The sequence below is a fragment of the Malus domestica genome, chromosome 14 (assembly GCF_042453785.1).
Source record: "Malus domestica chromosome 14, GDT2T_hap1".
NCBI lineage: Eukaryota > Viridiplantae > Streptophyta > Magnoliopsida > Rosales > Rosaceae > Malus > Malus domestica.
The window spans coordinates 29,726,125-29,741,008 of record NC_091674.1 but is presented as its reverse complement, the minus strand read 5'-3'; the positions used below and the strand labels follow the sequence as shown (position 1 = coordinate 29,741,008).

General features: G+C 43.6%; 1 pseudogene; it reads right to left on the bottom strand.

Moving 5' to 3' along the window:
* Window positions 1-3,998: 3,998 nt before the first annotated feature.
* Window positions 3,999-12,998, bottom strand: LOC103455489 (cytochrome P450 CYP736A12-like; annotated as a pseudogene).
* Window positions 12,999-14,884: the final 1,886 nt, after the last annotated feature.

Here is a 14,884-nt window from a genome sequence, read left to right as displayed (position 1 = left end):
TTTGCTTGAATTGTGGTATTTACAATACACCTTTCCTTTAAGCTCTTCGGCCTTGGGAATGTTGTGACCAGGCCGAAGCTTGATGATTCTTGCTGATAAAAGTTGGTCAAAAATTGCGTCAGCCTTTGTAATATCAAAAGTATAAACTTTTGACGGTTTCAACGTTCCTTCAGTGGCCGAGCGGCTTTTGACTTCCCTAGAGTCAACTTGAGTCAATGCCTTGCAAACGTATGGCTTATCTATCACTATCTTAGCTGCATCCACACTAACGCATTCATCATCGGTTGATGCATGATTGACAGTAGGATTCTTGTAAATCGTCCCCCGAGTTGGAACTTTCGAAATCTTTTCCTCACGGAGCAAGTAATCATACTGCTCGACATGTTGGGCTAATTCGTACATATCCCGAAAGTTTGCCCCCAAGAATTTCTTTTTGTATTCGATGTCGAGGCCGTTCAAAGCAAGCCTGACAAATTCGACTTCGGGTAAAGGCACTCGGCACCAATTCCTGGCTGATTTGAACTTGGTAAGATAATCCATTGGTGATTCATCAGATGCTTGAGCCATCCTTGCTAATGAGGAAACTGACATCTCCATCCCTGGCCGATAAAACTGCTCGTGGAATTTCTCGACCAACTCCTCCCAGTCTTGGACGGAATTAGGAGGGAGATTGATATACCAGGCGAATGCTGAGCCGGTCAATGAGAAGTTGAACAGCCGTAACTTATGGAAATCACCATTAACATCCCTGCATTGCGCGGTGAAACGAGCCACGTGCTCCAACGAAGATAGGGATGATTCACCGGTAAAAAGGCTAAAATCTGGGATCTTGAAACCCTTCGGGTATCTGAACGTTTCCACGTAAGCTGGGTACGGATGGATAAACTTAGGAAACTTCGGCCCTTTCTTCATGGCCGAGTCGATCATCCGCTGAACTTCGGTCACATCAACAGGTGTTGCTTCGACCCTCTGGTCGGTTCCGTCTGACCTACTATTCGACCCCACTCCTTTTTCCAAGTCAATTGGTTTGAGCCGAGCATGAATAGGCTCGGCCGGCATAATTGGTAACGGATTGTTTCCTGTTGGTAAGTGCTGGAGAAGATCGAAAGGCCTGCTGTCACTGACTTTACTAACCAGCATTTCGAGCAATCTGGTTTGTCGCTCATTGGAACTGAGTATCACGTTATGCAGCTTGTCAATGCCTCGACTAAACATCTGCTCGACTGACCGAGACTGCTCGTCTAGTCGCTTTCGAAGAAACGACCTTGTTGGTGGGTCAGATCCTTCACCACCATCCTCGTCGCACACCTCTATTATCCCTTCATTGAGAACGCAGGTGTTTCTATTAGGGATGTCTAGACTGCGGAATTGACCGCCGAGATTAACTTCTCTCTCTCGACGAGTCGCGCTTGTGGACTCAGGTGTCACAGCGCTAAGAGGATTCTGCGCCTGTGGCACACTTTGTCCTATGTTCTGAATCGGCAAATCTGATGTCGACTTTCCCATAGCTGTTTTCTTTTTTACCGATCGTGTTTCAATTGGCATGAACTTCGTAGTTTAGCACTAGGTCCCACCGGGCGTGCCAAAATGTTGACCCTAAAAACTACAAAGCCTACGTGGCGCGCAGGCCGAGTAATCTATAAGCTAACTACGTCATTCGATGAGTGCGGGGTGTGGCAACTCGTCGGCCGAGCTCGGCCGAGGAGTAAATTTTTTGATGTTGCGTTGGGTGCGCGGCTGACTTCTGCGTCTTGCGATTGCGGCCGAGGAAGGAACACGTCTCGGCCTCTTGGGCTCTCGAACCTGAAGACAAGGTTACTATTTTTACAAAGTTCAATATCAAATCCGGCTTTCAACGTGCCGAATGTAATAACTTGTAACACCTCACTTCGCCGATAAGGCTGATGAGATGACCTCGACCAATAAGGATTCAGAAATCCTTCTCGACCGAGACTTGGATAGGTAATCAATCGTTCTCGCCGCAGTGCTGTTGATGCCAACAGAAGATACTGCGAGACCGACTGATTCTACGGTGACAGAGCTATCTATGCCGACTTAAGATATCACCGGTTGCTTCCACAGTGCTGTTGATGCCAACGGAAGATGTGTCAGCGAAAAAGAAAAAGAAAAATCACAAGTTGTGAGAATTTGCGCAGGGCAATTTTTGTATTGATTTGCAGGGGGCTTGGATGATGTACAGCTTCCCCTATTTATAGTACTGGATCTTGAATCCGAGTTAAAATCCTACTCGGACTAGGTCTTCCTCTCCGGATCAACACCACCTCGACCAGTCCTATTTTCACTAGGATTGTGAACCTAGTCTTTAACTGAGCCGGATTCGCTTCTGGGTCACTGATCCTGCCGAAACTCCCTATTGTACTAGAACTCGACTTGTGTTATGATCTAACCGACCTAGGCTTGGAAGCCCACGAGCTGAACGATCCATGGCCTTCTTGCCGCATGGCCTCCCGGGCCGAGAATGATCCTAAACTCGGCCCAAACTATTATTTTGGGCCCAAACACATATATTCTCAATTCCGTTGTGTTCTCATTCCTTCTATATTTCTCACTTCCGCAGCCGCACTCTCACTGCATGTGCAATTCACATCGTTGCTTGCCTGATGTGGCGACTCTTTTCTACGACTAGATGGTGGATGCTTCTTTTTTGTCATGTCCATGGCCTTCTTCCTTGGTACTACGGCTGTTTCTGACTTTTTGGGGTTATGTGCGAATTAAAAAAATCTTCTTTATTTAAAATAATAATAATAATTTGGACAATATATTCATACAGAATTCAATAATCAATATTCAAATTTCATTGAAATAAGCATCCCATCCTTACTAATTGAATAATTTCCAATTGCCATGAAATTGTGAATTAAGGTTCATCGATTTAAAACAAAAAGAGCATGATAAAAAAAGAGATACAGAAATATGCTTATGGTTGTGAAAAAAAAGTAATATGCTTAGATTTTTATTTATTGCTAGAGAAAAATAGGAAAAAGTAATACACAAGTTTTTGTTATTGTTAGAGAAAATTGAAAAATTAATATTTTAAGGACTAGCTTGGGGTTCTGCGTTTTTTTCAAGGCTCCTTCTATAGTTGCGTGTTTTTTTTTAAAAAAATTTTTTATGAAAAAAAAACAGGTAAGTGTTTGGTAAACTATAGTGCTAAAATGGTTTTAGCAAAAAGAAAATGAGGGTAGGGTTGTTAATATACAATTTTCCTTAAATGATACTATTCACTTGCCTTCAATAAAAAAAGTTTGATAAAAAAATTAATAATAAAACATATGTAGAGCTGTTTCTGCTGTTTTGAACTCAAAAATTTGAAAAAAATAAACACTTTTTTTTTATCTACCAAACACAATTAAGGCCCCAACGTTAAAAAACTGCTTTTGAAAAAATTTAAACAACCCCAAACCAGCCCTAAGTGTAGGCTCCACTTAATCAATTGCAATATAAATAAAATCATATGATAAGGATTTTCTTTTCAGTTAAAACTTTTTTATTAAAAAATTTATACTCATATGTAATATATAAGAGGATGAAAATTTTTGATAGCACACCGCACGCTGCTACTCATCGCAACAACATTTCTTCTTCTGTGGCCGCGCTTACATTACAGTGGATGGATGGTGAAATATCTGAGATGGGAGCGGGGTAAAGGTGGTGAAACATTATGGCTGGGGATGGGGACAAGCTACAAAGGGAAGAGGGGGCTGGTGGGGTTGGTTTTTTATGACAAATATACAGATGCTGGATACAATTGATACCTTTTCTCAATATTTTATCAAATATGAAAACTAATCAACATATCCAATCGTCCTTCTATTTTTTACTTTTAGAGGTTCTCTGCTTCTCCTTTACTTCATATATGATTATTTTAACTACTAATTGATTTGTCACTTTGACCTTATTGTTTATAATTGCAATAGACATAATTTATTTTCAACCATGGTCATTGCCGGATACATCGCAAATGGACGAATGTCTAATTAATTAATCTTTAGCCGGTAAGTTGGTACGGCGAGCAAGTATTGGGCTTATGACGGCGCTATGCCGAACGTCTCAGCCATGTCCACGTCTTCAGGTAGAAGGCCGCTTGGGAGGTCCCAGTTAAAGCAGTGGACCAAGTTCGCCAAAGCCAGCCGAACTGTGGTTAGCCCTAACTGTATACCAGGGTACCCTCTTCGGCGGGACCCGAAAGGTAGAAGCTGGAAGTCATGTCCCAGGACGTCAACATTGCTATTTATAAACCTTTCAGGGTAAAATTGTTGCACATTATCCGACCAAACATTGGGATCTCTCCCAATAGCCCAAGTGTTTGTTAGGATTCTTGATTTCTTAGGTATGTAATATCCATCGATTGTATTGTCCTGCGTGGATTCACGAGGGATTAGCAACGATCCAGCTGGGTGTAGTCTAAAGCTCTCCATGACCACCATATTTAAGTAACGCAACCTTGGTAAATCATTCTCTTCCATCATCTGGTCCATCCCGATCACAGTTCGAAGCTCTTGTTGGAGATACTTCATTACCCTTGGGTGTCTCAAGAGTTCTGCGAGGCCCCAAACGATTGCGTTAGATTAAGTGTCGAAGGCACCCGTAATCATGTCGAAGGCCCCAAACGATTGCTTGTCGTTAGGGTTTAATGGTTGATTCATTAGTGAGAGCAGCACGTCCATGTTCTCCAATTATCTTTTCGAAAAGTTGGTCGGCTGTCGCCCTAGTTCTCTTCGCGCGTTTGGTTAATCTCTGAGATGAGAAAAGTTGGTCCGGTGATATGACTAGCAGTAGTTATTAGACGAGAGACTGAAATGAAAACTAACTTTTGTCCACATTATCACTCAATATTAATGACATCATCACTTAATACTGCAATATCTTCACTTTACTCTTAGTGTCACAACAGATGTTTAATTTTCAAAACATTAGGTAATTATTTGGGATATTTAAAAAGTTAAGGACAATTTAGAATCACCTCTAAGGGTGCATTTGTTTGCACTCGCTAGCATTCACTAGACTGGATTAGATTAAATGGGAATGCAGTTCCATGTTTGTTCCACGCCGGGACAAGCTTTAATGAGACTCGCCCCGACTAACCAAGACAAAGGGCTTTGCTAGAGGGGCTTAGCGTGACCCCCCGAAATCTACCGGATTGCTATGACCAACTCCTTGGTTGCCCCCCTCTACTTGTTCCTCGCAAAATTCAAAACCCAGATCCCATTTACCAACTCCACTCTGCTTCACCCCTCTCATCTACCATTTTCAAAACTAAATCCCTCAAAATTCGAAAACAAAAAAGGCAAAAAATTATGCATGCTTACCATTCTCAAAACCAGATTCAAACCCAAAATTCGATACAAAAAACAAAAACAAAATCGTTGTGCATATGAAACTGTTTGGGCCCAAAATAATAGTTTGGGCCGAGTTTAGGATCATTCTCGGCCCGGGAGGCCGTGCGGCAAGAAGGCCATGGATCGTTCAGCTCGTGGGCTTCCAAGCCTAGGTCGGTTAGATCATAACACAAGTCGAGTCCTAGTACAATATGGAGTTTCGGCAGGATCAGTGACCCAGAAGCGAATCCGGCTCAATTAAGGACTAGGTTCACAATCCTAGTGAAAATAGGATTGGTCGAGGTGGTGTTGATCCGGAGAGGAAGACCTAGTCCGAGTAGGATTTTAACTCGGATTCAAGATCTAGTACTATAAATAGGGGAAGCTGTACATCATCCAAGCCCCCTGCAAATCAATACAAAAATTGCCCTGCGCAAATTCTCACAACTTGTGATTTTTCTTTTTCTTTTTCATTGACACATCTTCCGTTGACATCAACAGCACTGTGGAAGCAACCGGTGATATCTTAAGTCGGCATAGATAGGTCTGTCACCGTAGAATCAGTCGGTCTCGCAGTATCTTCCGTTGGCATCAACAGCACTGCGGCGAGAACGATTGATTACCTATCCAAGTCTCGATCGAGAAGGATTTCTGAATCCTTATTGGTCGAGGTCATCTCATCAGCCTTCTCGGCGAAGTGAGGTGTTACAAGTTATTACATTCGGCACGTTGAAAGCCGGATTTGATATTGAACTTCGTAAAAATAGTAACTTTGTCTTCAGGTTCGAGAGCCCAAGAGGCCGAGACGTGTTCCTTCCTCGGCCGCAATCGCAAGACGCAGAAGTCAGCCGTGCACCCAACGCAACATCAAAAAATTTACTCCTCGGCCGAGCTCGGCCGACGAGTTGCCACGCCCTGCACTCATCGAATGACGTAGTTAGCTTATAGATTACTCGGCCTGCGCGCCACGTAGGCTTTGTAGTTTCTAGGGTCAACATTTTGGCACGCCCGGTGGGACCTAGTGCTAAACTACGAAGTTCATGCCAATTGAAACACGATCGGTAAAAAAGAAAACAGTTATGGGAAAGTCGACATCAGATTTGCCGATTCAGAACATAGGACAAAGTGTGCCACAGGCGCAGAATCCCCTTAGCGCTGTGACACCTGAGTCCACAAGCGCGACTCGCCGAGAAACAGAAGTTAATCTTGGCGGTCAATTCCGCGGTCTAGACATCCCTAATAGAAACACCTGCGTTCTCAATGAAGGGATAGTAGAGGTGTGCGACGAGGATGGTGGTGAAGGATCTGACCCACCAACAAGGTCGTTTCTTCGAAAGTGACTAGACGAGCAGTCTCGGTCAGTCGAGCAGACGTTTAGTCGAGGCATTGACAAGCTGCATGACGTGATACTCAGTTCCAATGAGCGACAAACCAGATTGCTCGAAATGCTGGTTAGTAAAGTCAGTGACAGCAGGCCTTTCGATCTTCTCCAGCAATTACCAACAGGAAACAATCCGTTACCAATTGTGCCGGCCAAGCTTATTCCTGCTCGGCTCAAACCAATTGACTTGGAAAAATGAGGATGGTCGAATAGTAGGTCAGACGGAACCGACCATAGGGTCGAAGCAACACCTGTTGATGTGACCGAAGTTCAGCGGATGATCGACTCGGCCATGAAGAAAGGGCCGAATTTTCCTAAGTTTATCCATCCGTACCCATCTTACGTGGAAACGTTCAGATACCCGAAGGGTTTCAAGATCCCAGATTTTAGCCTTTTTACCGGTGAATCGTCCCTATCTTCGTTGGAGCACGTGGCTCGTTTCACCGCGCAATGCAGGGATGTTAATAGTGATTTCCATAAGTTACGGCTATTCAACTTCTCATTGACCGGCTCAGCATTCGCCTGGTATATCAATCTCCCTCCTAATTCCGTCCAAGACTGGGATGAGTTGGTCGAGAAATTCCACGAGCAGTTTTATCGGCCAGGGATGGAGATGTCAGTTTCCTCATTAGCAAGGATGGCTCAAGCATCTGATGAGTCACCAATGGATTATCTTACCAAGTTCAAATCAGCCAGGAATTGGTGCCGAGTGCCTTTACCCGAAGTCGAATTTGTCAGGCTTGCTTTGAACGGCCTCGACGTCGAATACAAAAAGAAATTCTTTGGGGCAAACTTTCGGGATATGTACGAATTAGCCCAACATGTCGAGCAGTATGATTACTTGCTCCGTGAGGAAAAGATTTCGAAAGTTCCAACTCGGGGGACGATTTACAAGAATCCTACTGTCAATCATGCATCAACCGATGATGAATGCGTTAGTGTGGATGCAGCTGAGATAGTGATAGATAAGCCATACGTTTGCAAGACATTGACTCAAGTTGACTCTAGGGAAGTCAAAAGCCGCTCGGCCACTGAAGGAACGTTGAAACCGTCAAAAGTTTATACTTTTGATATTACAAAGGTTGACGCAATTTTTGACCAACTGTTATCAGCAAGAATCATCAAGCTTCGGCCTGGTCACAACATTCCCAAGGCCGAAGAGCTTAAAGGAAAGGTGTATTGTAAATACCACAATTCAAGCAAACATACGACAAACAATTACGTCGTGTTTCGCGACAACGTCCAAAGCTGGATTGATAATGGCAAACTGAAATTTCCAGAGAAGAAGATGAGTGTTGATACTGACCCGTTCCCCACGGCAACAGTAAATATGGTCGATGCGTGCCTACCTAAGGACAAAGGGAAAGGAAAGGCCGAAGTTGTTGCGACGCAACGCTTGCGGAATCAGAATTCTCGGCCACGGTTTATGGCTGATTTTCGTTCAAACGAACCACCTACAGCTTTAACAGGACCCGCTATTGTCAAACCTATGATGGATTATAGCACCGATGAAGACAGTGGGACGGCGGTTTTGTGCTGTAAATGTAGAGCAAAGGTCGACAGTGAGCCAGAGGAGAAGCCCTCTTCGCTTATAGCAGAACGACCGATGGCCGCAACCCGGCAAAAGGTAGCTAAAGTAGGCCAACATCAAGGGGTTTTTGATAGGCTCGGTCCTAAAGTACGGATAGAGGAGACACCCCCGGTCAGGCGGCGCCTCGATTTTGATGCTTCATTCTATGACGATGATTACTATAAACGTAATTCTACCAGTTCAGAATCATCGCGGAGCCAAAAAACCTTCAAACCTCTCGAGCCTAGAGATCAACGATGGTATACATATCATTCTTCGAAATGTGTCTACACCGCACTGTCCAAATCCCAGAAACGTCAGTACCAAAAGATAGATTGCATGGCCCGCCGACGGGCAGTCCAAGAAACTTCGGTCCCTAAATGGTGGCTGAAGGACATAATTGCTACTGATGATGAACGACCACCTCCGGCCATTATGACAGAGTTGGCTCAAGGGAAACGGCTGGTCGACCAAGATGTCGAAACCACGTTTGAAGAGGCCGATAAACGGATCAAACTTCTTCTTCGACCAGGGGAGATGAAGGCACGCCTTGAACATTTCAGGCAAGAGGCCGAAAGTAAATTATCCCTGCCGGCTATACAAGAACCTTTGATCAGAATTCGACGGAATTTGCATCCCCCGTTCCTTGGGGGGTCTTTGGAATATATGCGCGAATTTCATAAGAAACATTCGGCCAACAATCTGTATGGTTTACCGAAGGCATGCCAGGACACCATTGATCTAGTCCTGACTTGTCCTGATGCCGAGCGAATCATCCAGAAAACCTCAGACCCAGGATTGAAAGCAAGGTTCCAGCACATACGAGAAGCTCGTGTCCTTGGATTTGAAGTCGACCCATACACTGATATCGATGCAGCCGACCTTCCTTTCTCAATGGAGGACCTTCAGTATTTACGATATCACTTCGAAGTATTTTCGGCTGTTTCGCTCTTCGGCCTTACGACCGATGAAATAGCACGTGTTGCACGTCTAGATGCTTATCTCGACACCAGGGATGCCCGGCTACACTACCAGGAACAGGTCCAGGTCCTAACCCCAAGCACACTGTCGATATCAACCTCACCTGAGGCAGTCACGCAGAACCAACAAGTTGCCGAAGCAGCACCGCAGGATCAAACCATCGGAGAAGGAACCGAAGAGTCTCGTTGTCCAACTTTGACAGCAACGGAGTCCGCAGTCGCCGACCAGCCGAGGGATGAGGCTAGCGAGGAGGATGGCATCGTAGATGCCGAGGGCCTTCCATTGCTCACCGAAGAGCTTTTCCATTCGGACAACCCAGGTTGTGGTCGTCGAGGGCCAGGAGCCTTGGGTTTTGCTGCATCCCATCTCGACCATTCAAACCCTTGGAGCAAAGATGATAGGCAGTGCTCCTGAAGAAGTCCAGTAATGGTTGACGGTACTGCCGCCTTGAAAAGAGGACCTAAGATTTGGTGGGAAATGCTCATGTCACTTTCAAACCGTATGGTTTTGATCGAGCTTCGATCAAGAATTTTCTGATGCTGGTCACATTCCCTGGAAAGCTTAAAGATGAAGGATGCCATTGTATGAAGGAAGCACGGTGTAAAAAGTTTTCTGGGTTGGGGGATTTGAAGATTGAGACCTGGAAAAGAGAAAGATGCTGGAGAACAAGGGCAAAAAATTTCAGAGTTTTTGAAAACGTAAAGTAGGAATGAGGGATTTCAGTATTTATAGGATTTTGGCAGGAAGGGCAATCGTTTGAAATTCAAAACAAAAGGCAAAATCGACCGAAGGAATCGCTGATCATGATGAACATTTGGGAAATGCAGTTGAGAAGACCGAAGGTCTCAGGTTTTGGGGGCGCACGATTGCGTGTGACGGCGAGATTAATGGCGGAAGACGTTTCGACGCCTGCACGATGACAAGTGACTCACGGATTGAGGTAGTGGCTCGCGAATTGAGGTAGAGTGGCTAAGTTCAGCCATAAGGTCATGATGGCATGACAGTTCAGGCAGCCGCACGCCTTAGACATCATTATTAGGGATTGGCCGTGTTAAAAGGACGCCACGTGGCAAGTTTGGTTAGCAGGATCAAGATCGTGCAATCGTGTTCAATAAATGCACCTTGGAACTCGGGCACTAGGGTTCTGAGTGGTAGATTTGCTTCTTCAAGGCTGAAACTCGGCCGAAGAATTCAGGCCGAGGACCTCAGAAGCGAGGGGGCAATGTTTGGGCCAAAAATAATAGTTTGAGCCAAGTTTAGGATCATTCTCGGCCCGGGAGGCCGTGCGGCAAGAAGGCCATGGATCGTTCAGCTCGTGGGCTTCCAAGCCTAGGTCGGTTAGATCATAACACAAGTCAAGTCCTAGTACAATAGGGAGTTTTGGCAGGATCAGTGACCCAGAAGCGAATCCGGCTCAGTTAAGGACTAGGTTCACAATCCCAGTGAAAATATGACTGGTCGAGGTGGTGTTGATCCGGAGAGGAAAACCTAGTCCGAGTAGGATTTTAACTCGGATTCAAGATCCAGTACTATAAATAGGGGAAGCTGTACATCATCCAAGCCCCCTGCAAATCAATACAAAAATTACCCTGCGCAAATTCTCACAACTTGTGATTTTTCTTTTTCTTTTTCGCTGACACATCTTCCGTTAGCATCAACAGCACTGTGGAAGCAACCGGTGATATCTTAAGTCGGCATAGATAGGTCTGTCACCGTAGAATCAGTTGGTCTCGCAGTAGGCATCAACAGCACTGCAGCGAGAACGATTGATTACCTATCCAAGTCTCGGTCGAGAAGGATTTCTGAATCCTTATTGGTCGAGGTCATCTCATCAGCCTTCTCGGCGAAGTGAGGTGTTACAAGTTATTACATTCGGCACGTTGAAAGCCGGATTTGATATTGAACTTCGTAAAAATAGTAACCTTGTCTTCAGGTTCGAGAGCCCAAGAGGCCGAGACGTGTTCCTTCCTCGGCCGCAATCGCAAGACGCAGAAGTCGGCCGCGCACCCAACGCAACATCAAAAAATTTACTCCTCGGCCGAGCTCGGCCGACGAGTTGGCACGCCCCGCACTCATCGAATGACGTAGTTAGCTTATAGATTACTCGGCCTGCGCGCCACGTAGGCTTTGTAGTTTCTAGGGTCAACAGAAACGCATAGCAGTCGTCCAATCACACATTCACAAGAGCCGTTCTAATTACACATGCACTCCAAACTCCCTAATCGCAAACCATCGTCGTTGACGCCAGAGAAGCAGAACAATGAGTACCCATATGACTCAAACTCTGATATGGGTTCTAATTTGCCAATTGCGTCTTAGAAAAATTAGAAAGAAAAAAAAAAGGAATGAACGGACAAAATAGGAAGAAAAAGGTGGAGATGAAAAGGGAGAGGGACAAAGAAAAAGAACGACTAGGATGGACAAACTTAGGGAGAAACAGAGGGAGTGGGGAGGAATAAGAGGGAGAGGACGGAGCAAAATTATGATGGGTGAGGGAAATGAATAGAAAAGAAATAGGAAAGGACTAGGAAGGTTTCTAGAATGGAAAAATATAGACAAAAGTAAGAATAAAATAATAATAAAATGAATTAATAATATAAAATAATAATTATAGTGAATTAAATAATATAATATTATAATTTGTTATTGTTTTTTATTCTCAGTCCGACACTACATCAAACGCTTCATTAATTGTATTGAGAAACATAATGAGAGTTCATCCAAGTACCACTTACAATGTATTAAAAACAATAAAATGCAAAATGAAAGTCATATATTTTCCGTCAAAGTGAGAGTCACGACCTAAGTGGGTGCCTAAGCGGGTCTAGGCGGGCTTCTAGACTTGTTTATGCAACTTTTCTTAATTTTTTAAACCCTAGGGATTAATTGGAGCGGTGGTCAGCCACCTAGCGCTTAGGCGGCGCTACACGAAATTTTTTAGAACAATGTAAATATATAGTCCTTTCATCTACGACATTAGAAATATTTGGGATAACAATTAAGTTGATAAAGACTAAAGAGAAATATTTTTACCTGAAGATCAAATGGACTAAGGAAAGGCACATAATCACCAATATGAAATGACCCTATCAAGGACATAATCTCCTCAACAATTCCCTTGACATCAAACAAATCATCATTTTTGTTCCCCAATATCATCATTTATATTATGCTCTCTACTAGCCCACCAACTTTATTACTCATATCCACCACCTCACCTACCTTTACAGCCTTCTTAAGCGATTGAACCAACAACCCCACTTCCTCCCTTCTCAATGGAGAAAAATACTCAATTTTTTACCGACAAAGAAGCTGCTGGGTGCAAAGCTTCCTTACTTGCCGCCAATATGGACCATAGTCAGTTAGGGCCATGCCCTTTTGCCTATAGGATAAGTAATCACAGACTTCGAGCGTGGGGCGGTTAGCGAAAACTCTGTCGTGGGTTTTCAAGAATAGCGATCTGCAGCTTTGGGGGATGAAACCACTATGTTGGGTACGAAGCCTAGGTGTATGGACATTATAGGGCCATATTTTTCGGCCAAGTGTTGGAGGTTGCAGTAGGGAAAGTTGCCTAGCATATGAAGATTACAATGATTGGTAGTGTCGTAGGCCCATAAGGCAGTATTCCTTGGTGTTTCGACCTTCGGAATCCAAAGGTTAGTATGTGGATGAGATACTAGAGGAAGGTAAGGAAGAGTATGAGGATGATTATTGCTGAAGGAGTCATTCTAGCTTTCTATTTGAGGGAAATGAGACATTTTCTCATGGACTCAAATAAGGTGCTTGATGTGTGTGTGTGTATATATATATATACACACACTAACTGGACGACAACTCTTTGCTTAACGTTAATGGTTTTGTTCAGTAATGATGTAGAACAAATAACTAAATGGATTGAAGAGGGGTGTGTTGAGAATGAATACCACATTGATGGAAGGAGAGACCTTGCATGGGCTTATAAGAGGTTGGGCTATTTCCTATATTGCCAATTGGTTTTCTGATGGAACCCCAACTTTCTTCATGGTATCAAAACAGGTTGTCCCATGTCTGAAGTCAAATGGCCACATGAGCTCCACGTCACCCTGTTGTGTTGTCCACGTGTTAGGGTTGAAAATTCGCCACACATGAGAGGGCGTTGAGAATGAGCCCCACATTGATGGGAGGAGGGACCTTGCATGGGCTTATAAGAAGTTTGACTACTCTCCATATTGCCAATTGGTTTTATAGTGGAACCCCAACTTTCTTCATAATGGACCATCAGAAGACAAAAGGAAGCCAAATTGTCACATGAGCTCCACGTCACCCCGTTGTGTTGTCCATGTGTTAGGCTTGAAAATTCTTCACACATGAGGAGGCATGTTGAGAATAATGAGTCTCACATTGATGGGAGGAGGGACCTTGTATGAGTTTATAAGAAGCTGTGCTACTCCCCATATTGCTAATTGGTTGATGGTGGAACCCTAACTTTCTTCAACATGGACTGCTGAAAGACAAAATGACCCAGTTGAAATTTGCAGATTTGGCGTCCAAGCTCTGAATTGGGCATGTGATACATTTTCGGAAGGGGAACGACACCACGGTTGAAACACATTGCTTTGCGATTATATACGATGGATTTTGGCCATTCGATGTCATTTCAGCCTCCAAAACGCAATTTAAAGTTTCGTAATAAAAATCATTCGATTAATGTTGTTTTTAATTATCAACGTCTTTTGAGTTGTTCTGAGTGGTTCCATCTTTTATTTAAGTCATTGGATTACAAATTCTAATTATTCAATCATTAATCATTTTCAACCCTTTGGAATTTCTCTCAAATTTTTGGTGGACTCCAGACCTCATTCTTTAATAGATTACGTTAGTAACCCTTTTGATTGCTTCATGCTGCGTCAACTAAGACAACTGTTCCGACAGATTTGGTATATTGTCCTTTTGATTAGGCGTAGTAGGTACATTTAAATTGTGGACAAAAACTGAAACCTAATTTAGCTATCAAAAAGTCATCATCTATCGAAGGGGAATCCAATGTGCCAAGTTGGGTCAAACAATAGAGGTGAAACATGGGTTCTTTAATTATTCAGTATACCATAGCAGTATAGCTATGTGAAAAAACCAAATCACCATGAGGATATATATAACTTTGAAGAAAAATAAAAACCTAATACCGTATAATGTTCATAGCTGATCAAAGGGTGGATTAAGAGTCGTAGCAATCCTGTATAATGTTCACAAACAACTTTTGCATTCAATCTTCATCCTTCAGGTGCACTACTTCTGATTCATTTTTTCAGGAGTTTCTATTATCTTTCTATCATTTTGTGAAAAGAAAATACAATGACTGCGAATTAGCCATCTGCCATGCCTGTCCATTAAATTTGACCCAAAAAACGACTATAATAAAAAGAGAATTCAATTTCATTCCTCTATGAAGGTTGTTGTGTAGGCTAGCTCAGCAGTTGGCTCGACAAGCAAGTGTTTGGTTTCTGAGAGCGATATCCCCAAATCTCAGTCATGTCCAAGTCTTTAGATACCAAACCACTTGGGAGCTCCCACTTAAAGCAGTGGATCAAGTTTGCCAGACCTAGAGGAACTGTGGCTAACCTAGTTGCATGGCAT